General features: G+C 44.1%; 1 long non-coding RNA gene across 1 annotated transcript in view; it reads right to left on the reverse strand.

Annotated features, from left to right (window-relative positions):
* Window positions 1–274: 274 nt before the first annotated feature.
* Window positions 275–25905, reverse strand: part of LOC134970123 (uncharacterized) — a 53394-nt gene continuing 27763 nt past the window's right edge. Inside the window, exons 2-3 of the long non-coding RNA XR_010189678.1 lie at window positions 2472–2700; window positions 275–919 (exon numbers count right to left, since the gene is read on the reverse strand). This is a non-coding gene — a long non-coding RNA (uncharacterized LOC134970123). The remainder of the gene's footprint in view (window positions 920–2471; window positions 2701–25905) is intronic.

Consider the following 25905-nt stretch of genomic DNA (forward strand, 5'->3'; position numbering starts at 1 on the left):
TCTACTTATACCCCCAGAACTTCATATTGCCGGGGTGTGTGTGACCTCTTTGTTTTAGGATTTTACAACATTTTAATACAATACATATTCTAATCCAGGTGATTACATCAGGCAGAGAGCCACCCTGTCTGGTCATCTCACTTTTGGACAATAGTGAGTAAACAAAAAGGGACAATGGTACCTTATATGACTCAACCTTTGAGTGTCCACAGTGGTGTATGAAAACAATAGGAATCTATAAGTCTAACATAAATACATTATCTAAAGGGTAACAGATAACATAACACAATTGCATATATTAACAATATTAAGTTGGATTTAAACACAGTATTGGGTGAGCAGCAAAGGACATGTTATGGAGAATGAACAAATAGACGAATTGGATGTATATGGATATGGGTATAAAAAGTACATATTTGACACAGGAAATGAGGCATAGCTATATTAATTATCACAGACCTCATTTCCTCACATTCCTCTCCCACTTTTTAGACCCAATGTCTCGGCAAGTTGTAGGTAAAGTCCTCAATGTTCAAGCAAGTCTGTTGGGACAATCCAGTAAGTCTTTTTTTAGGTTTTGTGAGAGAGTGATTAGCAGTTCATAAGTTCCTCGACCACTTTTATGCCCTGTGCCTGGGCAGTACAAACTAGCTGGCACTTTAACCCCACCTGGCTCAAAAGGACTGAGGACAATGTTTCCTGAAGAGTCTAATGACCGGCCTTTTGGGTCTGGCGGAATTATGATTAGCAACCCACAATTGCTCAGTTCTTCACCAGATTCCCAGTTATATGTCCCTGGTAGCAAATAACTCTGGGCCCAAAACATACTTGTAAATGCCTGTACCTCTCCCACTCGTTCCGTGGTCTCCAACCTGAGAACAAGCAAATGGTGGGATGCTGGCTGAGAGCAATTTACCCCCTGGTGATAAAATAAAAACATAAATAAAAATAAAAATATAAACATAACTTTGCAGACATGGACATGACTGCGCCTGACTCAGGTCCTCACTATTTGTTTTCTAATTTGTGCCATATGTCACCCATAATACTGTAAATGGTTGTCATCACATTATTAGAAACTTCTGCATAATGGATTTAGTTTACAGAGTAAAAAAAATATACCACATAATGCATTTTATGCAATTGTCTTGTCTATCAATCCAAGGAGCCATTAAAAACTATTTTGATTGGTGGTAATTTGGAAAAATGAAAGTCTGTAATTTTTCATTTAGTCTTCTACAAATTATTATTGGTGGTTAGTACTATATCAACATCTCCAGCTTCTGATAAATTATATCAGTATTATCACAACCACGGGGTAAGGGTTGGTAGGGTGGATAGTGTATGCCCAGGGCTCAGGGTAGGCAGTGAATGTCCCAGGGGCATGGGGACAGGGTGGGGAGTAGGGTAGAGTACATCATAGGGGCTTTAGCAGGGGGGCAGTATAGGTAGTGTATGTCTGCAGGGGCGGTGCAGATTAAGGCCCCCATAAATCCACTGATGTACTGTAGTTCCCTGATTCCCTGACCCACCAGCAATGTTGATGTGCTGACCAGATCTGCCAACCAGCGACCAGCGATGATCATGATTCTTCAGGGATTTGGGGAAACTAAATAAGTTAAAAATGCCAGATTCCTTGATCCTGATGGAAAATGTGTGGGATCAGGGAATCAGGATTTTTCTATATGTTTAATATTCCCATGTCCTTGACTTCAGATATTGGGGATTGGGACATTGCTCCAATACATCAGTGAGGTTTTGTTGCACACCTCTTTCCCTGACTGTGCATGCCTATTATTGTGTGTCTGAACTGTATACTGTGTATTGCACTTCCACAAGTAATACTTTTGGGAGAAGTATCAAACATTTTAAAGAGTACAACTGGAAAAGTTATCCAATGCAACCAATCTACCATGTCTACAGTAGCTGTCATTTTATAGAATGTACTAAATAAATGATAGTAATAAGCTAATTGGTTGCTATGGGCAATTTATCCAGTTGTCCTTTTAGAATGTTTGACATTGCTTCCCTTAAGATAAGATCCCTTTAATATAATTGCTCTTGTTAAAGCTGTATCATGTCATTTATATGCACTTGCTTATTTATTAATTCACTTATTAATTTGTTGTTTCCAGCAAAATATTATCCTTGAATTTATACAGTGGTTTACTTTGTAAAAAATCAGGAGAATCTGCACCTAATAAGAAAAAACAAACAAACAAACAAACAAACAAACAAACCACATTTTAAACAATAGGACTCCATGGCTTTTGTTATACTCTAACAGACCCATTTGACATTTTGTATTTACAATATAATGAAACAAAAAATTGCTGAAAGGATTAAAAATGCTTTTTGAATAGTTTAAGACAACTGCTGATATGTCGTAGCTCCACATCATGATTGTTAGAATTGTTATACTTTTGTCAAACCCTTTGTAAGGTATTCATAGAAAATGTTTTATTAATTACCATATGTTTATTGATCCCTCTTTCATGTCACCCTCTTTTGTTCTTTCTTTGTAGAGGCAAAAGATCTTCCTGCATCATCATTTGCAAGTTATCTGGAATGTCAAAGGTGTTCTTTTGAAGTATGTTAGAGAGTATGTACCATCCTGATTTTACATTTGCCGTATTTACAGTAGAACGGAAAAAAGAAGCACTTCTTTATACATTGAATGAACCAGCATCAGAATGGTGCCTGAGGGGAGAAAATAATAAACAAAATCTTAAATAAAAATACTGAAACTGATCTACTGTAGATATTGACAATGATTTGTGAGTAGTTTAAAATATATATTACAGATTCTGGTGGATTTTTGTGCAAAATACAGCAACAGTTGAATAACGTTGTCATATATATTTGTACAATAACTGCATTCTGACCAAACTAAATTATAAATAAATGAGACCACAGAATATAAAAATAAAAGACACCACATCTGAGATGTCCAAGGCTTAAAACATATTTTGTGTGGCAGTCACCAACTATAGTCTTACATGAATCAGGAGTGAACAGACAGTGCAGACAGAACCAGTGCCGTAACTAGACATTTTAGCGCTGTGTGCAAGAAACCACATTGGCGCCCCCACCCCCATCATACACAAAACAGGGCCAGTGTGCGCTGTTGAATGGCTTCATGGGGAAGGGACATGGCCACAAAATAATACCAATTCATATTACGCTCTACAGAAGTCTCCATTATCAAATTATTCCCCACGGTAGTGCCACTTACACACATTACACCAGGTAGAGCCTCTTTTACAGATTACGCCAAGTAGAGCCCCTGTCACACATTATGCCAGGTAGAGCCCCATTTTACACATTACTCCAGGTAGAGGCCATATCACACATTATGCCAGGTACAGTCCCCGTTTACACAGTACTGCAGGCAGAATCCACTTTTACACATTACAGCCGGCAGAGCTCCCTTTTACTCATTACATCAAGCAGAGATCCCTTTTACACATTACATTAGGCAGAGTCCTCTTTTACACAGTATGGCAGCAGAGTCCTCTTTTTGCACAGTAAGGCAGTTAGATTCCCCTTTCACACAGTACGGCAGCAGAGTCCTCTTTTTACACATTACGGCAGTTAGAGTCCCCTTTTACACAATATGGAAGCAGATTCCCCTTTTACACAGTACAGCAGCAGAGTCCTCCTTTTACATATTATGGCAGCAGAGTCCCCCTTTTTACAAATAACGGCAGGCAGGTCCCCCTTTTTTTACATATTACAGCAGCAGACTCCCCCTTTTTACACATTAGGCAGCAGAGTCCCCCTTTTTACACATTAGGCAGGCAGAGTCTCACTTTTAATGGGCAGCAGAATATTTAAAAACAGTAAGCATTATATTCTTAATTTCAGGGGACATTGCATCAATGAAAAACTGAAAAACTATATTTGCAGGGTTTTTTTTTTTAATCCTACACTATATAATTTATATAAAACGTCACTGAGAAAGTCCAAAATGACCAACCACAAGACTAGTCACTCATAGTGTTATTAATTTTATGTAAAAAATTCTTAAAGCACATACCTACCTAAGCAACGGTTGCATTGAGACCTTTGCAATGACTGCACTAGACAGTTATTTGGTTAGATGTCTGCATGAGGGGAGGGGTGGGGGGAAGGAAGGGAGGGAGGGGGAGAGAGAGAACCAGACTTACTCCACGGGCTCAGGAACAGCAGCAGCAGCAGGAGCCATCTCCAGTACCCGGAAGTCGCTGTACAGTGCAGGAGAGCAGGAGGAGGGGAGCAGAGCACACGGGGAAGAGAGAGTAACTCACAGACAGCCCAGTGCTGCCTGCTGTGCCTGTAATGTATATTAGCAGCAGTACCTCCGGCAGGGAAGGAGCCGGGCGCAATGCTGCTAATATACTGTACACTACAGCGGGCAGTGCTGCAGCCATTGGCGTTTCTATAATGGGTGCAGTGTGTGCAGACTCTGGCACAGTGCCAGAGTCTACAGCGCATGCGCAGGACTCTGAAAAAATGGTGCGGTGGCCATTTTTAGGAGTCTTGCGCATGCCCTGTAGACTCTGGCACTGTGCCAGAGTCTACAACACTCAGAGCGCTAGCAGCGGCGCAACGGTGCAACGGCTATGGGAGAGGAGGGGGCCTACACACAGAGCCTACACACGGGTCACCTACTCTCTAGAGACGCCCCTGGCTGCAGCTGGTGGCGGCCTATCAGTGTGGATGCAGATGGTGCGCCCACAGAGTGAATGCGCTGTGTGCTAAGCACCATCCGCTCACACATAGTTACAGCCCTGGACAGAACCATGTAAATTAAGCCATTTAGGGTTATTGTGAGTTACAAGTAATTGTAATATTACTGGTATTTCAGAATTAATGGCAAAACCATGTGCACTGCAGTGGAGGCAGATATAACATGTGCAGAGAGAGTTAGATTTGGGTGTGGTGTGTTCAATCTGCAATCTAATTTGCAGTGTAATAATAAAGCAGCCAGTATTTACCCTGCACAGAAACAAAATAACCCATCCAAATCTAACTCTCTCTGCAAATGTTATATCTGTCCCCCTTGCAGTGCACATGGTTTTGCCCAACTGCTAAAAAATTTCCTGCTGCGATCAACTTGGAATTACCCCCTATAAGTTAATGCAAATCTTGGCATTTTTTCTTCAAATTTTGTGTCCAAATAACCATATAAATAGTGATTTATAGTCTAAGAAGCCAAGATGTGTCTTATTCCAGCCTGCAACAACAATAATAATAATAATAATAATAATAATAATAATAATAATAGTAGTAGTAAAGCAGCAGTAACCTGCACTTGCAAAAAAGCCCCACATTTAAACTATGAATAATCATTGGTGTGGGTGAAATCGCCATAGTGCTCTAAGCATTGACCATTTTTCACTAGGGTTATTTCTTCTTCTTTCCAAATCTGATTTTCATAGGGAATACAGCCCCATGCTGACCAGATTAGGGCTAGATATTTTTATTTTTAAATAAGATACCATGCCAAATACTGTGGCTAGAATCACATGTATCACTTTGTGGTTTTTACTGGTGCATTTCCAGTTACTTTAAAAATCACAGCCTACTGCATCCCGAAATTGTATATTAAAAATTAAAATAATCATGATGGTGATTTATGGCAATGTGGTTATTAAAATGGCACGTTTCAGGGTAATTGTGCAACTATTCACACTTTGGCCCTCATTCCGAGTTGTTCGCTCGCAAGGCGATTATAGCAGAGTTACACACGCTAAGCCGCCGCCTACTGGGAGTGAATCTAAACATCTTAAATGTGCGACCGATGTATTCGCAATATTGCGATCAAAACCGAGTTAGCAGTTTCTGAGTAACTCCAGACTTACTCTGCCTGTGCGATCAATTCAGTGCTTTTCGGTCCCGGCTGACGTCATAAACACACCCAGCGTTCGCCCAAGCACTCCCACCGTTTCTCCAGACACGCCTGCGTTTTTTCCGGAAACGGTAGCGTTTCCTGCCACACGCCCCTAAAACGCCGTACATCCGCCCAGTAACACCCATTTCCTGTCAATCACAATGCGTTCTCCGGAGCGACGAAAAAGCCGTGAGTAAAATTACTTTCTTCTTAGTAAAGTTACTTGACGCATGCGCAGTGCGAACATTACGCATGCGCACTAAGAGAATTCTCACTGCGATGCGATGAAAAATACCGAGCGAACAACTCGGAATGAGGGCCTTTATTCATGAAGTGACTCACAACTTACTGGGAAACACATTTTTTGCAAAATTGTAGGACTTTATGTTATATTAAGTGGTCAACCAGGAATCTTTTGGGTTTTTTTTCCCGATAAATAATTTTATTAAATTTTATGGGAAACACAAAGACATAGAATGCCCTCACAGTATATGGGTACAAAATTAGCACAGAATGATTGAAACAACATCAATGCTGTATCATGAGAAATCAATAAAAATAGCAGATACATAAACAAATCTGTGTCAACGAAGTGCAGAACAGAAGATTTTACAGTGACATATAATGAGAGCAAGGAGGAACCATGTACAAAGTTGACGTAGTTCGTGAATAAAGCGACCGTAAATAAGAACAGTTTACCAATGACAAAAAGACCTTAAATCAAAGGGCAATGGGAAGGGGAAGGGGAAGGGGAAGGGAGGAAGGGGAGGCAAAGACACTGCAAGAAAGAAAATGAAACAACCAGAAAAGTCTAGTATGCTCAACTATCCAATGCTAGCACTGTAGTCAAAACAGTGGCAATAAGGCAGAAGTCTACAGGTGTTTTCAGTAGTGGTCATAATTTAAAATACAGTACTGTAACCATTTAAGTAATTATTATGGTGTAGAAACAAAATACTAAATGGGTAACAATTACTTAAGGAGTATGATCAATTTGCCTATATAAATACCATGAAGTGGATTCAAATAGTCTGTAAATATGCGTTTGTACATCCGACTCCAAACTATCAATGTATGTCTCCCATTTTTTAACAAACCGCTGAACCCCAGATTCTATATCAGGGAGAGGAGCTCGCCTTTCGAAATACAGTACTCTAAGAGTCATATGTTTAACTGCCATCAAAGAGGGGGTCAACTTTTTAATCCAGTGAGTGAGAATTTGTTTCCTAGCTATTGTCAGAATAACTGAAATCACTGGAACGATACTCCTTTTCTCTGGCCCCAGCGACCACTCACTGAAATCAAGGAAGAGGCAAGCCAACAGGATTTTAACTACCCGGAGTTTAAACATATAATTAATATAAGCAACCACTTTGCACCAAAATCGAGATATTTTCCTGCAGGACCATAAATTATGATATAAAGTAGCACTACCTATATTACATTTGATGCAGCACCCAGTTTCTTCTGGGACTATATGATCTCTCCGGTTAAGCGTTATATAGGCTCTTTGAAGGGTCTTCAGATGAACCTCTTGTAAGGAGGCAGAGTGGAGATATTGGAAAGTAAGCATGATGTTGTCTAATAGATCCGCACAAGTGGGAATATCTTTTGACCAAGACGACAACGCCGTCATCCAAAGCTGATCTCTAGGAAAAACCCTAAAAGTGGAGCGAAAGTATAAGGTAATGGCAGTCTTTAGTGAGCACCATTAATGTACAGACTGGGTCTGTGGTGGCCGCTAATGGTAGAGGCGGCGGTTGAGAGTAAACAAAATATCTGACTTGTAAGTACATAAAAAATTCCCAGTGAGGGATTCGGAATTTTAACTAGAGTTCAGAAAAGGATAACATAGTTTTACCTCCCAGGTCATAGATATCTCTAGTGGCAGCAATCCCTTTTTCTAACCAACTCAAAAAATGTTTGTTGTCAAGTTTAGGGGTGAAACAGGGATTGTCCCAGAATGTAGTATGAGGAGAAACATTGGGCCATCTGCCGGATTTTACATAGGTAGACTGCCACGCAAAGTATGTATGCCAGAATAAAACATTACATTTAATCTCAGATGGAAGTTGTGGTGTAGGCGTATGAAGAAGTGCTGCCGGAGAGTAAGTATGAAAGATAGCAAGATCAAGTGTCAAATTCATAAATACTGACCTGCCCCAAAACCAGTCTGTGATATAACGGAACATCGCAGCTCTGCTAAATAAAATTGGGTCTTGGATTCCTAAGCCTCCTTCCTCACGAAGCAGTTGGACTCTAGATCTTTTACCCGCCCACAAAAATTTAGTAAAGCATTTCTTGAGAAAGAGAACATCCCATTGATAAAGGGCAATGGGAAGCATAAGGAGGAGATAAGATAATTTAGGAAACACTACACTTTTGATAACTTCCACTCGACACAAAAGGGATAATGGTAGAAATTCCCAGTCTGTAAGGATTTTAGCTAACTTAGATATTTTAGGGTTAAAGTTGACAGTGTACAAATTAGAGAGGGATGCAGGTATGTGAACACCTAAATATTTAAGACTATTGTGGACCACAGGGAAGCGAGTCAAAACATAGTGTGAAGAGAAAAGAGAAGGGTCCCCTGATAGAGGGAATAGTTCTGATTTTGAAATGTTAATTCTGTACCCCACAAAAGGATCCAAATTTTTCAATTAGGGAGACTATTTCGGGAATAGAGACTACAGGGTTTGATATGAATTAAAGCATATCGTCAGCATATAGCGGCAGTTTAACCATTACGTTATTAATTGTAATTCCTGTAAAAATGTCTGAATTTCTCAGTGAAACTGCAAGGGGTTCTAGGGCCAGTGCAAAAAGCTGGGGGGATAATGGACATCCCTGATGTGTACCACTCTGAATAAGGAAAGGGTGGGAGAACGCCATTGCCCAGCACTTGGTTATAGGGGGACATGTAGATACGAGAGATCAACGAGACATTGTCCTCAGGGGCACCAAACTGCCTCAGTGTTTCAAAAATATGTTCCTGTGTGACAAGATCGAAGGCCTTTTTGGCATCGAGTGACAACAATGCATTAGTGTCAGTGACCCTGGAGGACTGAAGACCCTGCATAACAGCAAGAACTTTCCGTATATTACTGACTGATTGTCGACCCCAAATAAAACCGGTTTGGTCAGTGTGCATTTTACTCGGGACAATTAGTTTTAGCCTGTCAGAGGGGATTTTTGTGAACAGTTTATAAGCTGTGTTCGAGAGGGATATCGGGTGATAAGAACTGGGGAGCTCCGGGTCCCGTCCAGGTTTTGGGATGACTTTTATAACTGCAGAGTTAAAATATTAAATAACATGGATAGAGGCTCACAAAGCCAAGGGGATAACATTTTATAATAGTCATTGGAGAAACCTCCAGGGCCTTCCTAGTCTTAAACCCTGCTATGGCTCCGGAAACCTCCTCCACCGTAACAGGCGCGAGCAAAGAGACACTATCTGCCTCAGACATTTGGGGCAGGTCAATAGTAGACCAAAAACTGGATTTGTTCACTCAATTAATGGTAGGGTCAGAATATAGGTCAGAACAAAAGGATTATAGTACCTCAGTTATCTGGGCAGAGGTCCGTGCTCTATTGCCATCAGAGGTAAGCAAAGATTGACAATCCTAGGATGTGTTTCTTTTAACAACCGGGATAGAAGTTTGCCAGACTTATTCCCATACCTGTAAATACCACAATCCCTTGAAAAAGAATATTTAGCTTCCATCTGAGAGAGTAAGGTATCAAACAACGTTTTTTGTTTAAGATATTGTGTCACGTCTAGCAAAGTTTGAGGATCCGGCAGCTGAGATTTGCCCGAGGAGGTAGCAGGCTGTGAATGAACCAGATGAGGGGGCTGGATATAGTTCCTTCGCAAGGGACAAGGAGCAATGAAGAACGTAGGCGGGGTTTGAGAGTCAAAGGAAAGTATTTATTATGTACAGGGCTGAGGTAGAGAACCGAGGCTGGAGCACGATGGTTAAAGACGTGGCAGGAGGCGAAGAACTGTGGACTGTGATTTGAAAGATGAGACTGTAGATGATGAACTGTGGAACTGTGGATGGTGGTTAAAGACGAGGCTGGAGACAAGGACTGTGGACTGTGGTTTGTTAAACGAGGCTGAAGATAATAATCTGCAGGCTGTGGTTGGTGGTATAAAGGCGTGGTTGGTGAAGGAGATCTGTGGAGTGTGGCTTGAAAGACGAGGCAGAAGACCCGGGGCCGACAGTGCCCGAAGAGTCTTACTGGACCGGGTTTTCCAGGAGCGTTTCCACAGGCAGTAACAGGCTAGAAACGGCAGGGCTGCAGCAGCAACAGAGAACTGACCAAGCAGGATCAGGAGGAACCAGAATACAGCAGGAATCCTGGGAGCACAGGCTAAAGCACCTACAACAGGGTTGTAACTTGAAGCACTGGTGTCCCTGTCCTAAACCAGCCCCCTTTTATAGGGAGAGCTTCCCCTGGATTGGCTGGAAGAAACAGGAAACAGGAACTATGCTTAAAACTTGGTCTCCAACATGGCGGCGCCCAGTAACGCAGACCTTTTTGCAAAGTCACATTGCTCACTGCCCCTGGTCTCCAAGCAACGGCTCAGCAAGAGCGACCCGCTGTAGCTGCGTCCCGCAGCCACGAGCGGACCCCCTCACCACCGCTACTGCTGCCCACAGGTCTGGCGCAGCAGCCCACCTCCATCGCTGCCCGCACATCGCCAAGGGAGCCAGCCCCACGGCCCCAGCGTACCGGTAAGACTCCGGACGCTGACATATTGTGCCCTGGAGGAAGGGGACGGAGAAGATTTAAATTCTTGAAAAGAGTGAGTGAGGGCCAATAGGACTTCCAAAACATCATCATCCCGCTGCCGGATTCTCGCGGGATTTGGATTCCATATAAGGAGACGCGTGTCCCCGCCATTTTCACTCCAGTCTCGGAGAGTGTATAGAGAGGATGTGTCCTCAGTGTTCAGTGTCTGTGTGTTGGGGTGGGGAAGCAAGTGTTGTGCTGCTCAGTCCAGTCCAGTGTAGTCACTCAGTATATTATGCTGCATCAGTCCAGGCAGTCACAGTGTTGGTGTTCTCTTCTGCCATATATCCAGTGTAGCTGTAAAGTGGTGCTGTGTTGTGTTGTGCAGACCAGTCCAGTGTAGTCAGTGTATTGTGCTGTATCAGTTCAGGCAGTCACAGTGTTGGTGTTCTCTGCTGCCATATATCCAGTGTAGCTGTATAAGTGGTGCTGTGTTGTGCAGACCAGGCCAGTGTAGTCAGTGTATTGTGCTGTATCAGTCCAGCCAGTCACAGTGTTGGTGTTCTCTGCTACCATATATCCAGTGTAGCTGTAAAGTGTTGCTGTGTTGTGCAGACCAGACCAGTGTACTCAGTGTATTGTGCTGTATCAGTCCAGCCATTCACAGTGTTGGTGTTCTCTGCTGCCATATATCCAGTGTAGCTGTATAAAGTGGTGCTGTGTTGTGCAGACCAGTGGTAGTGTCCTGTGTCATCAGTAATTCCAGTGATGATATACGCTGCTGCTATATGTCCACTGCTGCATTATAACAATTATAACAACCTACTGGGCTGCATCAGACCAGTGGTAGTGTCCTGTGTAAATCAGTAATTCCAGTGACGATATACGCTGCTGCTATACGTCCACTGCTGCAGTATAACAATTATAACAACCTGTTGGGCTGCATCAGACCAGTGGTAGTGTCCTGTGTCATCAGTAATTCCAGTGACGATATACGCTGCTGCTATATGTCCACTGCTGCAGTATAACAATTATAACAACCTGTTGGGCTGCATCAGACCAGTGGTAGTGTCCTGTGTCATCAGTAATTCCAGTGATGATATACGCTGCTGCTATATGTCCACTGTTGCAGTACAATAATTATAACAACAACGTGTTGTGCTGCATCAGACCATTGGTAGTGTCCTGTGTCATCAGTAATTCCAGTCATTCCTGTGACACATATTGTCTCATATAACTCCAGAAAAATAATGGAGAACAAAAATTTTGAGGAGAAAATAGGGAAAGATCAAGAAGAACCACTTCCTCCTAGTGCTGAAGCTGCTGCCACTAGCCATGACATAGACGATGAAATGCCATCAACGTCGTCTGCCAAGGCCGATGCCCAATGTGATAGTAGAGGGCGTGTAAAATCCAAAAAGCCAAAGTTCAGTAAAAAGAACCAAAAAAAGAAATTTAAATCGTCTGAGGAAAACATAAACTTGCCAATATGCCATTTACGACACAGAGTGGCAAGGAACGGCTGAGGCCCTGGCCTATGTTCATGGCTAGTGGTTCAGCTTCACATGACGATGGAAGTTCTCATCCTCCCGCTAGAAGAATTAAGAGTTAATATGGAAAAAGCACAGAAAAGAACTGTGCGCTCTAAGATGGTATCACAAATACCCAAGGAGTGTCCAAGTGTGTCGGCAGTTGCGATGCCTTACCTTCCCAACACTGGATGGGAAGAAGTGGCTCCTTGCACCATTTGCATGCCCCCTGCAAGTGCTGGAAGGAGCACCCACAGTCCAGTTCCTGATATTCAAATTGAAGATGTCACTGTTGAAGTACACCAGGATGAGGATAAGGGTGTTGCTGGAGCTGAGGAGGAAGTTGACGATGAGGATTATGAAGGTGATGTGGTTTGTTTAAGTCAGGGGGAGACACCTGTTGTCCTTGGGACGAAGAAGCCCATTGAGATACCTGGGCAAACTACCAAAAAAGCCACCTCTTCGGTGTTGAATTATGTCTCCACAAATCCGGACAACAGGTGTCAAGCCATCTGTTGCCTCTGTCAATCTGTAATAAGTAGGGGTAAGGATGTTAACCACCTAGGAACATCCTCCCTTATATGTCACCGGCTGCGCATTCATCAGAAGTCACTGTCAAGTTCAGAAACTTTGGGTAAGAGTGTAAGTAGTCCACTGACACCTAAATCCCTTCTTCCTCCTATACCCAAGATCCTGCAAGCCACACCACCAACTCCCTCAACGTCAACTTCCTCCTCAGTCAGGAACGTCCGTAGTCCTGCAGGCCATGTCACTGTCAAAACTGAGGAGTCCTCTCCTAACCGGGATTCCTCCGAAGTATCCTTGAGTGTTACGCATGCTGTTGCTGCCGCTGCTGTTGTTGCTGCTGGGAGTCAATCATCATCCCAGAGGGGAAGTCGGAAGACCACTTGTACTACTTCCAGTAAGCAATTGACTGTCCAACAGTCCATTGTGAGGAAGATGAAATATGACAGCAGTCATCCTTTTGCAAAGCGAATAACTGAGGCCTTGACAGCTGTGATGGTTAGAGGTGCATCCGGTATCCACCATTAGTTCAGTGGCACTAAGACATTTGATGGAGATAGTGTGTCCCCGGTATCAAATCCCATCTAGGTTCCACTTCTCTAGGCAGGAGATACCAAGAATGTGCACAGACATCAGAAAAAGAGTCACCAGTGTCCTACAAAATACGGTTGTATCCAGTGTCCACTTAACCAAGGACATCTGGACAAGTTGAACAGGGCAGACTAAGACTATATGACTGTAATAGCCCACTGGGTAGATGTATGGCCTCCCACAGCGGCACCAGTAGCAGCATCTTGCAAACGCCAACTCGTTCCTAGGCAGGCTATGCTATGTATCACCGCTTTCCATAAGAGGCACACAGCTGACAACCTCTTACGGAAACTGAGGAACATCATCGCAGAATGGCTTACCCCAAGTGAACTCTCCTGGGGATTTGTGATATCGGACAACGCAACCAATATTGTGTGTGCATTACATCTGGGCAAATTCCAGCATGTCCCATGTTTTGCACATACAATTCATTTGGTGGTGCAGAATTTTTTGAAAAATGAGAGGGGTGTGCAGGAGATGCTGTCGGTGGCCCGAAAAATTGCGGGCCACTTTCGGCATTCTGCCACTGCATGCCGAAGACTGGATCGCCAGCAAACACTCCTGAACCTGCCCCGCCATCAACTGAAGCAAGAGGTGGTAACGAGGTGGAATTCAACACTCTATATGCTTCAGAGGATGGAGGAGCAGCAAAAGGCCACTCAAGCCTATACATCCACCTATGATACAGCAAAGGAGTGGAAATGCCCCTGACTCAAGCACAGTGGAGAATGATTTCCGTCTTGTGCAAGGTTCTACAACCCTTCGAACTTGCCACACGTGAAGTCAGTTCAGACACTGCCAGCTTGAGTCAGGATGTTCCCCTCATCAGGCTTTTGCAGAAGCAGCTGGAGAAATTGAAGGAGGAGTTAAGATGGAGCGATTCCGCAAAGTATGTGGGACTTGTGAATGGAGCCCTTCATTCGCTTTGCCAGGATTCAAGGGTGGTCAATCTGTTGAAATCAGAGCACTACATTTTGGCCACCGTGCTCGATCCTAGGTTTAAAGCCTACGTTGTATCTCTCTTTCCAGCAGACAAAAGTGTGCAGAGGTGCAAAGACCTGCTGGTTAGTAAATTGTCAGCTCAAGCGGAACATGACCCATCAACAGCTCCTCCTTCAGTTTCTCCCACCACTTGGGCTGCAAGGAAAAGGATAAGATTTCCTAGCCCATCCGCTGGCGGTGATGCAGGGCAGTCAGGAGTGAAAGCTTATATCTGGTCCGGACTGAAGGACCTGCCAATGATTACTGACATGTCTACTGTCACTGCATATGATTCTGTCACCATTGAAAGAATGGTGGAGGATTATATGAGTGACAGCATCCAAGCAGGCATGTCAGACAGTCCGTACGTATACTGGCAGGAAAAAGTGGCAATTTGGAGGCCCTTGCACAAACTGGCTTTATTTTACCTAAGTTGCCCCCCCCCCCCTCCAGTGTGTACGCCGAAATAGTTTTTAGTGCAGCCGGTAACCTTGTCAGCGATCGGCATAGGAGGTTACCTCCACAAACGTGGAGAAGATGATGTTCATCAAAATGAATTATAAAGTCCTCCAGGAAGACCTTTACCAGCAATTGCCTCCAGAAAGTACACAAAGACTTGTGATGGTGGATTCCAGTTGGGACAAATTAATACTCAGTGAGGAGGATGCACACGGTGAAAGGGGTGATGAATCGGAGGATGATGATGAGGTGGACATCTTGCCTCTGTAGAGCCAGTTTGTGCAAGGAGAGATTGATTGCTACTTTTTTGGTGGGGGACCAAACAAACCAGTCATTTCAGCCACAGTCATGTGGCAGACCCTGTTGCTGAATTGATTGGTTTGTTAAAGTGTGCATGTCCTGTTTATACAACATAAGGGTGGGTGGGAGGGCCCAAGGACAATTCCATCTTGCACCTCTTTTTCTTCTTTGCATCATGTGCTGTTTGGGGTCTAGTTTTTTTAAGTGCCATCCTGTCTGTAACTGCAGTGCCACTCCTAGATGAGCCAGGTGTTTGTGCCGCACACTTGTGTCGCTTAGCTTGGCCATCCAGCTACCTCATTGCACCTCTTTTTCTTCTTTGAATCATGTGCTGTTTGGGGCCTATCTTTTAAATCTGCCATCCTGTCTGCCACTGCAGTGCCACTCCTAGATGGGCCAGTTGTTTGTGCCGCACACTTGTGTCGCTTAGCTTAGTCATACAGCTACCTCATTGCACCTCTAATTCTTCTTTGCATTATGTGCTGTTTGGGGCCTATTTTTTTAAATCTGCCATTTTGTCTGTAACTGCAGTTCCATTCCTAGATGGGCCTGGTGTTTGTGCTGCAGACTTGTGTCACTTAGCTTGGACATCCAGCTACCTAATTGCACCTCTTTTTTTATTTGCATCATGTGCTGTTTGGGGACCAGTTTTTGAATAGTGCCATCTTGTCTGCAACTGCAGTGCCACTCCTAGATGGGCCAGGTGTTTGTGCCGCACACTTGTGTCACTTAGCTTAGTCATACAGCCACCTCGGTGCAACTTTTAGGCCTAAAAACAATATTGTGAGGTGAGATATTCAGAATAGACTGGAAATGAGTGGCAATCATTGTCATTGAGGTTAATAATACTGTAGGAGCAAAATTACCCCACAATTCTGTGATTTTAGCTGTTTTAATGGGGGTTTTTCCCCCAAAAATTATCCAGATCCAAAACCAAAACACAAAAGGGTGGTTTTTGTCAAAACCATGCCAAAACCAAAACACGAAAATGGAATTAGAACCAAAACCAAAACACAAAACACGAAAAGAGCCCACCGCACATCTCTAGGAATTACAAATGAGGGAAGAAAGGGGAGGGAGACAAGAAAAAAAAGAAAGCAATAACACATATAGAACATTAGAACAACACAGAGGAAGAAAGCCCTATGGAGGACAGTCATACCTTCACAGCAACCAATAACAACCGGTTTAAACAAGCACTGATGCTGCACAAAACAGCAGAAGTGCCAGCAACAAAAATTAAAAATCGGAAAAAAGGGGGGCGCTCTCAGCCATTCTCTGCAACATATGAAAAAGAAATGACAAACATAATAATAGTAAAACAATAATACAAAAGAGCACACAGAGCAGTATTAAATAAACATTAAGAAGTATATCTCCGCTAAGTGTAAATAAAGAGTGAGGGGGAGACATTAGAGCAACAAGGAATAGTCACGTTAGATTTGAGAAAGTTCAATGACAACAAATAACTGTATGGTGGCGGGATCCTGAGCAAGTAGAAAAGCAACAGCTGCAATGACCCTTGAAATCAAGTCCCAGAGGAATACTCAGCCATCTTGGTCCTGAACATCATTAGCCTGAGAGGAGTCGTCATCGGCCTCAGTAGCTTCAAGGATATAATCTTCCGCATCAGCCACATTAGTAAAATCCTTAAAAGAAGAGCCCTCAAAGAGACGAAGTCTGGTAAGAAACAGCAAAGCAAATTTCTTATTCGCCTTGACCAAACGAGAGCAGAGGGGAGAGAATTCGTGTCGAGCTCGGGACACCTCTGCAGAGTAATCCTAGAAAATGGCCAAACGGCTGCCCGCCCATTGTAAGTTCCTATGCTTCCAGGATGATGCCCAAATCTCCTCCTTGTGGACAAAGTGCAAGCATTTGAAAATGACCACATGTGTTCTGCGGTTCAGTGAAGAATGTGGGGGACCGAGCCTATGAGCCCTCTCAATAACTAAGCCAGAGCATTCCTCTTGTACGTGTAATAAATCGAGCAGGGATGTTTGCAGGAAAGTAACCAGGTCAGGGCCTATCGATGATCCTTGAAGCCCCAGCACTCTGAGATTTGATCTTATAGATCTATTTTCACGATCATCAATCTTGTTAATTAGCTGGTAGTGGGATTTCTGTAAAACATCATATTTGTGCTTGAGGTCAGTGACATCCTGAAAAGTCTCCCCTAACCTGTGCTCATTAGTAATGACAGTCTTAGAGAATTGTTTAAGCTGTGATTTAAGATATTTCACTGCTTGCTGTATTTTGGAAGCATGAGCCTCCATAATAGGCTCCATGGTATCCCTGACAGCCCTCACCACGTCTGAATAGGTCACTGGAGAGTCAGGGGAATGGTTAGACCCACATGCAGTACAACCTTGTGACATAGAAGCCTGCTTATCACTGCAAGCAGCTTGCAGGCTTGTTTGTGAGCTGGATGCGGTGGCCATCTTGGATTCCACAGGCCGTTATTCATACCGCGATCTCTGGACTTTAGGAGGCATGGGGAGGACAAAAACATATCCATCCAGTGCCCAACACTCTCCCACAAGTAGAGTGTGCAGACCGCGGAGAAGCGCTGTGGGGAGGCGGCTCTGCGGGCTCTGGTTACCAAGGGTGCAGAAGAGCTGTAGTGATCAGTGTCTCCTCACATGGGCGCTGGAACAGGAAGTCAAGAATCTGTGTTTTATTCAATTAAACTTTATTTAAAATGTGCCTGTGGTTTTATGTTGCTATTGTGAAACAATAGGTTCCAGCATCCACTGGTGGCCATTAACTGTATTCTGTGCATTAAGTGCATTCTGGGGCTTGTTCAATGCACTTTATTACTATAACACAACTACTAAGAAGGCTTCAGCTATTGAAGGAGTTGAAGTTCTGCACTGCAAACCAACACTTTTGATGTATGGAACAATACTGCATTTTCCTATGGGTACAATGGGTACAATTCTCCAAGTTTGGCCAGTTGTTTTTACAATCCTGCCCATGCTTTATTGGCAGCATGCTGTGTCACTTTTTCAATGAGGCTAGTAGTAATACAGTATGTCACCTTACTTCATTATTATTATTATTATTATAATTATTATTATTATTATTATTATTATCCTTTATTTATGTGGTGCCACAGGGGTTCTGCAATGCCTAATTACAGAGTACATGAGATTTGTCTGGGTTTGGTAAAGAACTGGGCCTTGAGAGCTTGTTTGAAGTACTGTAGAGAGGTGTAGAATCTGAGGGGGAGATGTAGAGAATTCCACAGTAAGGGAGCAGCACATGAAAAATCTTGGAGGTAGGAGTGGGAGGAAGTAATCAGAAGACAGGAGAGTCGGCGTGCAGTAGCAGAGTGAAGAGGACGAGTGGGAGAGTAAAGGGAGATAAGGTCAGAGATGTTAATGGGAGAGAAGGGGGTGAGTGCTTTGTAAGTGAGTGTGAGAAGTTTGAATTGGATTCTGAAAGGGAAGGGAAGCCAGTGAAGGGCTTATAGGAGAGGGGAGGTGGACGTTGTGCATTTGGTGAGGAAGATGAGCCAGGCTGCAGCATTGAGGATAGATTGGAGTGGAGAGAGAGGTAATTGTCAGGGAGGCCAGTTAGGAGGAGATTACAGTAATCCAGTCTGGAAATAATCAGTGAGTTGATAATGGTCTTGGTGGCATCCTGGGTGAGAAGGGTCTGATCCTGGAAATGTTTTTGAGATGAAGATGACAAGATTGTGAGAGGTGCTGAATGTGTGGTTTGAAGGAGAGGGAGCAGTCAAGGATTTTGCAAAGACAGCATACTTGGGGGTTAGAGGAGATAGTAGTGCCATCAATGGATAATGAGATTGTGGGAGGTGAGGTTGTGCTGGAGGGTGGGAAGATGATCAGCTCAGTCTTGGACATGTTGAGTTGAGAAAGCGCTGGGACATCTATGAAGAGATAGCAGAGAGACAGTTGGAGGTACGAGTGAGGATAGCTGGGGAGAGATCAGGGGAGGAAAGGTAGATTTGAGTGTCATCAGCATAGAGGTGATATTGTAAATTAAAAGAACTAATGAGTTCACCTAAAGAGGATGTAGAGAGAGAGATAAAAGGAGAGGACCAAGAACAGAACCTTGGGTGACACCAACTTTTAGTGGAAGTAGGGGGGAGGTAGTGTCATAAAAGGAGACAGAGAAGGAATGATCAGAGAGGTAGGAGGACAGCCAGGAGAGGGCAGTATCACGCAGACCAAGAGAGTGAAGGATTTGTAGAAGGAGAGGGTGGTCCACAGTGTCAAAAGCAGCAGAGAGGTCAAGAAGAATAAGCAGAGAGTAGTGGCCCTTAGAGTGGAGAGAATAGAAACCAGACTGGAATGGGTCAAGCAGTGAGTGGGAGGAAAGAAAGGCAATGAAGTGGTTATAGACAATACGCTCAAGGAGTTTGGAGGCAAAAGGGAGGAGAGAGATGGGTCGATAGTTGGAGAGGGTGTTTGGATCAAGGGTAGGCTTTTTAAGAATAGGGGAGACGAGTGAATGCTTGAAGACAGGTGGGACAGTACCTGATGAGAGTGAGAGATTGAGAAGGTGGGCAAGATGGGAACAGCTAGAAGAAGAGAGGTAGTGGAGGAGTTGGGAGGGGATTGGGTCAAGTGGGGAGGTGGTGGGGGGGAGGAATGGATGAGGGCCATGACTTTCTCACTAGATACATAGGAGAAAGATGTCAGAGTTGGTGAGAGGAAAGGGGAGGGGTGGCAAGGGATGAGTGGTGGCTGGTTGCTGGTCTGGTGGGATGTGATGTCCTGTTGTATGGAGTCAATCTTGGATGTAAAATAAGTAGCAAAGTTAAGAGCAGACAATGAGGAATGGAGAGGATGTGGTAGTGGGCGGAGGAGGGTGTTGACAGTGGCAAAGAGGCACCGGAGGTTGGAAGACTGGGTAGAGATGAGAGTTTTGAAGTATGTTTGTGTAGAGAGGGAAAGGGCAGCACTGAAGGATGAGAACATGCATTTGAAATGGAGGAAGTCTGCCTTAGAGCGTAATTTCCTTCACTGTCACTCAGCAGTACATGAGCATTTTTGAAGATATCTGGTGCATTTGGTGTGGCAGGGTTGAGGTTTTGATCTGCGAGGGTGAATAGTGGTTGGTGGAGCGACAGAGTAAAGAACAAAAGTAAGAGATGCATTGTATAGGGATGTGGCTTGTTCAGTGCATGTGTGACAGAGAATAGCAGAGAGAAGCGAGTTGAACAGGGAGGATAGGGATGAGGTGTCAATAGCCTCAATGTTATGCTGTTATGCACACCAGTGCCTGCAGGAAAGTACTAGTGTCAGAACTGTTATGCACTCCAGTGTCTGCAGGAATGTACTGGTGTTTGAACTGTTATGCAAAACAAATGGACTCACAGACAAACTGGGGAATATGACATAACGTACACAGAAGGTGATAGGGTAACAAAATACACACACAGTGAACAGAGAAGCCCAGAGGCTAAGGAACTGGGTATCTCCCTTGTATTAGAACTGCTCAGATGTAAAAAGCAAGATGTTGTGTTTTAATACGTAGAGAACCCGAAATGCTGTTGCTAAGGGCAACAGCAAAACCCTAAAGGGTTACCAACGGGTGTGGCAGTAAACTCCTTGGTCAGAGATGGAATGATAGACACAAGGAGAGCCTCCACAATCCTGATTCTCACTTTCAGTGCACAGGTTTAAGCTTACTGCCACTAAACTGACCCCTGACACCTAGCACAGTGAGACAGGATTAGACAGGCAAGTGTTAGAATACAGCCGCAAACTTGCTAAGTTCACAGAGTAATAACAGAACCCCAGCAAGCTAAACGACTGACTCCAGTCTTACTGCTAGGTCTGGATTGGCAGAGTGTAATACCAAATCCCCAGGCCTATTTGCAGTAAGCAACAAACAAATACAAAGCTACACAGTACTGGCTAACTTTCATGAACTGACTAACCAACAGAGATTCAGCAGCATCTGCTTACCCTGAAAAGAGGCCTTATAAAGCAGGTGCTGTCCACGCCCCACTCAGACCTCACAGACTGTGAGCACAAAAACCAGCACCGGATCCCCTGCGGTGCACAGAGCCTATAACCACTGCACAGCAAAAGACCCGAACCGGAGTATCAGCTGCGCTCAGGTTACTCCACTAGCACTTGTCTCCCGGTTGCCATGACGACGTGGCAGCACAGGGCAGGAGACCCTAACATATGCTTAGTAATGGTAGCCTTAGGAGGGAGAGATGGGGAAGCAGAAATAGATAAGTTGAAAGAGATCAGGTGGTGGTCAGAGAGGAGAAAAGGGGAATTGAAGAAGTCAGAAGTATCGCAGCGGTGAGTGAAAACCAGATCCAGTGAGCTTCCATTCACATGAGAGGGTAAGGTGGTCCACTGAAAGAGACCAAGTGAAGAGGTGAGGTTAAGGAGTTAAGAGGCAGCTGATTTTGTGGGGCTATCGATAGGGATGTTGAAATCACCTAGGATAATGGAGGGAATGTCAGAAGAGAGAAAGTGAGGTAGCCAGGAAACAAAGTTATCAAGGAATTTGGAGGAAATGCCAGACGGATGGTATATGACAGCAACTCAAAGATTAGTAGGTTGGTAGAGGCGTATCACATGGACCTCACATGTAGAGAATGTAAGGGATGGTTCTGGAGGTATAAGTTGGTATGTGTAGGTAGAGGGTAAAAGGATCACAAGACCACCACCATGGCGACCTCCGGGTCGGAGTGTGTGTGAGAATGTGAGGCCCCCAGCAGAGAGAGCAGAGGAGAAGTTGTGTCATAGGGAGTAATCCAGGTTTCTGTAATGGCCAGGAGGTGCAGGGAATTGGAAATGAAAAGGTCAGGAGTGGGGGCCAGTTTGTTGCAAACAGATCTGGAATTCCAGAGGGCACAGGATAGGGGGTAAAAGTTTGTGGGAGATATGTGAATGAGATTATTGTGGTTGCTGGAGCATTTGAGATAAGATTAATTTGGAAGGAATGGATATGGAGGGTGTAATGATGGTGCTGGGTCCTTGGCTAGGAAGGGAGACTGCAGGAGAGAGGCATTGAGGGAGTGTTGAATGATAGTGGTGAAAGAGAGGTGAGGTGACAGGCAGAGGAGGGAGAGAGCAGGGTTGAGTTGTGGGGTAGAGAGCCTGTGTTCATGTACCAACAGTACTCAGTGGTGTAACAACTAGAGATGTGTGACGGACACTTTTCGGGTTTTGTGTTTTGTATCTGGATCTCTGTTCGTGTTTTGAATCTGGATTGGTTTTGCCAAAACCACCCTTTCGGGTTTTGGTTTTGCATCTGGATGATTTAAAAAAAAAAAACATAAAAACAGCTAAAATCACAGAATTTGGGGGTATTTTTGATCCTACAGCATTCTTAAACTCATTAACATTCATTTTCACTCATTTCCAGTATATTCTGAACACCTCACAATATTGTTTTTAGTCCAAAAGGTTGCACCGAGATAGCTGGATGACTAAGCTAGATGACATAAGTGGTCGGCACAAACACCTGGCCCATCTAGAAGTGGCACTGCAGTGGCAGACAGGATGGCAGTTTTAAAAACTAGGCCCCAAAGAGCACATAATGCAAAGAAGAAAAAAAGAGGTGCAAGATAGAATTGTCCTTGGGCCCTCCCACCCTCCCTTACTGTATGTTGTTTAAACAGGACATGCACAGTTTAATAAACCCATCATTCCAGCAACAGGTGGTCCTTCTGGAAAAAGCTCGCCAACTTCTCCGAATTATAGATAGCTACAAACATACCACCTCCATATTTGATGACTTTTCACATTATGAGAAGAGGAAACAGGAAGAGGACAGTGTCAAGAAGGTGATCTAAAATTAGAGAGGCACACACAATCAGGAACAACACACAGGCTTTCACCTCCACTCCTACTGTATATTGGTGTGGAACGGAAACTACTTCAACCAAGCAAATATATAATTACCACATTACTGGACAAACTGAAAAACTAGGGGCCAAAGCCTCCGAATTTCTATCCCCTTCTCCATTTTCAGCGATTAAGATAATCTCGGATTTAATGCTGGGATGCAAATAAACTGGTGTATACCACAGGATCAAGATTGGATATTTTCCCCTCCACGGAGTCTGGAGACTTATTTCGTGATAACCTCGTGGGTTTCTTTTTTCCATTTTTTTATTTCATTTTTATTTACATATTTTGTGGAAGATGCCTTATTTTCATTTTTAACAGCTCCCAGTTACACGCATGTGAGCATACCTGTGTGTCCCAGTTACACGCATGTTAGCATACCTGTATGTCTTGTTTATTTTATTCATATTTTATTTTTAAATAAAGCAGCCCCTCAGATGTTTTAGCAGCCCCTCCTCAGCCCCCATGGCAGCCCCGGATGGGGCAAGTTGAGTTCGGGTGGGTTTGAAACTCATTTCATACTATAAGTAGGACTGTGGGAGGAAGAAATGCTAACATCTGTGCCCACAGCATGCCTTAGCCTGGCAAGCCATATATCTTCCTTGCTGTAAGCCACCATGAGACTCCATACTGGGCCTTATTCCATAACTGTTTGTGCCTCACAGGAGCTCCTGGACCATCTAGTGCTGCAATGCAATGGAAAGCTGATGCAATGCAAGATCACTGAAACTCTGTTCTACTAACACCGCAAGGTTTTGCGATAACCCTGAGCAGCCCTTAGGAAAAGCACCCTGTACAACAAATGCGCATTTGTAAATAAAAAATCCCAAAATGTAAAACATCAGTAATAAATCAAAATTAAGGTTGACTAATTGGAGCCATTCATTTGAGTGAGTCCCTAACATAAAATAATTGAGAAAAACCTATCTCTAATGCTGGGTACACAGTGCACACCAGAAGATGTAGATGAGCGGGTTCAGACAGGGAACCCCTGGAATTATATGGCAGACATATAGACATACTGTAGGTGTGGTGGAATATCTAGTTTTCTCCAGCAGTTGTGCTGTATTATGATTCTGTCACTTCTGAATCTCACTGACTTTGGCAACAAATGTGGTCTCATTGGAAAACACTTTGTCAAAATTGACTTCCGCTTCCGGCTGCATGCGGAGTGCAGCTTGAAAACGCTGCTCCGCTCAGGGACCCGCTCACCCGCAAATAAACAACCGTTATCGGTTGAACACAGTGACCGCTACTCGGCTCATCATCCATGCTCCCCAGATGGATAAATACCTGGCTCCGGGCGCCTCGCAGAAACCGCAGCCACCTCGTCAGGAGAAGCGCCGCGCCGATCCCAATATGGCGCCGGACGCGTTCTCGGCCCCGTCCACGCCAGCCTCCAAGAAAGTGGCTTCACCCCAGGAGCTGACAGACCTCCCGCAGGTACGCCGCAACCCGGACACTCCCGCTACGTATGGAGACATTGTGGAAGCTATTAAATCCACAATGTCACCGTTATTATCTAAGGCTGTGGCGGACATATCTCAGCAGCTGCAGCACCTTACTACTAGAGTCTCTGACTCTGAACACCGTATAGGAGCGCTGTGTCACGATATGCATTTGGCACAAGGGGATATTATTAAGCTGCAGAAAGAAAACAATCAATTATGGAACAAAATCGATGACGCTGAGAATCGTTCCCGTCGTAATAATATCTGGGTGGTGGGCCTCCCTGAAAATATTAAAGGCCCAGCACTGGCTTCTTTTGTTTCTGTAACCCTACCCAAGCTACTAGGCATTGAAGATGAATGTAAAGATCTAGTGGTGGAGAGAGTTCATCGAGTCGGCCCGCCTCCCCGCCCGAATGACTCACGCCCTAGGGTCACATTATTTCGATGTTTAAACTATCACCACAAGGTGTCATTCTGGAGAGCATCACGAAAGAGCCAAAATCTTATGTGGGAAGGAAAACAACTACGCCTTTTTCAGGACTTCTCTGTGGAACTTTCACGTATGCGTAAATCCTTTTCCCCTATCTGCTCGAAGCTAATCTCCATGAATCGACGATTTGCCCTCATTTATCCGGCCAAGCTGAGGATCTTCATAAACGACACCCACTATGACTTCACGACACCTGAAGATGCTAACGCCTTCCTATCTGATGACCGCGAGGAATCCACTGCTGACATCACTGACACCCCTGCTTAAACTCTTACCACCCCTGGAACTACCTCTCTCTCGGTCTAAAACACCACTTCGTTCCAGCTATTCATTTAATATGTCCCAGAACCTATGGTTCTCTCCATTATTGTTGTCTAGGTCCATTACGTCAGTTTCTTTTTTTTACAGGGTCCCTAAGCACCTGTTATGCCTCGGTACCTACAGTTATCTATGGCTATCCCCTTACACGGGATACGCCCACAGTTATATTTATTGTTACATTTGCGGAATGTCATTTTTGTCCTTTGGACGCTTGGCATGTTGATCGTGCTATTGTTATGTTTTCTTGTATTCCCCATGTCTTGTCTTTGCATGTTTCCCCCCCCCCCCTTCTTTCCTCATATTTCTCTTCATTTAGGTTCACCGACATCTTACTCCAAAAAGCTCATGTTCAGAGGAACGAATTCAACTCTCATCCAGACACATATGACTGAACTGAAGATAGGCTCCTTCAATGTCGGTGGCATCCACTCCCCGGCTAAACGCCGTAGGCTTTTATTATATTTACACAAACAATCTATATACATTGCTTGCCTCCAAGAAACACACCTCTTACCCCCAGAGATCTTGAAACTCCAGATGCTTAAATGGAAAATTCTGGCCTCTGCCCCCTATAACTCCAAATCCAGAGGAATAGTGATTTTATGTTCCAAATCATTACCTGTAGAAATACTCTCCACTTACTCTGACCCTGACGGCAGGATATTGATAGTCTCTTTCTCACTATTCAATACGACATACACTCTTTGCTCCATTTATGCACCCAATGTCTATTCTAGATCCTTCCTCCAGAAGCTCATTACATTACTACTCCCACATATGTCCGCCCCCATTATTCTTT

The sequence above is a fragment of the Pseudophryne corroboree genome, chromosome 11 (assembly GCF_028390025.1).
Source record: "Pseudophryne corroboree isolate aPseCor3 chromosome 11, aPseCor3.hap2, whole genome shotgun sequence".
In the NCBI taxonomy this organism is placed as follows: domain Eukaryota; kingdom Metazoa; phylum Chordata; class Amphibia; order Anura; family Myobatrachidae; genus Pseudophryne; species Pseudophryne corroboree.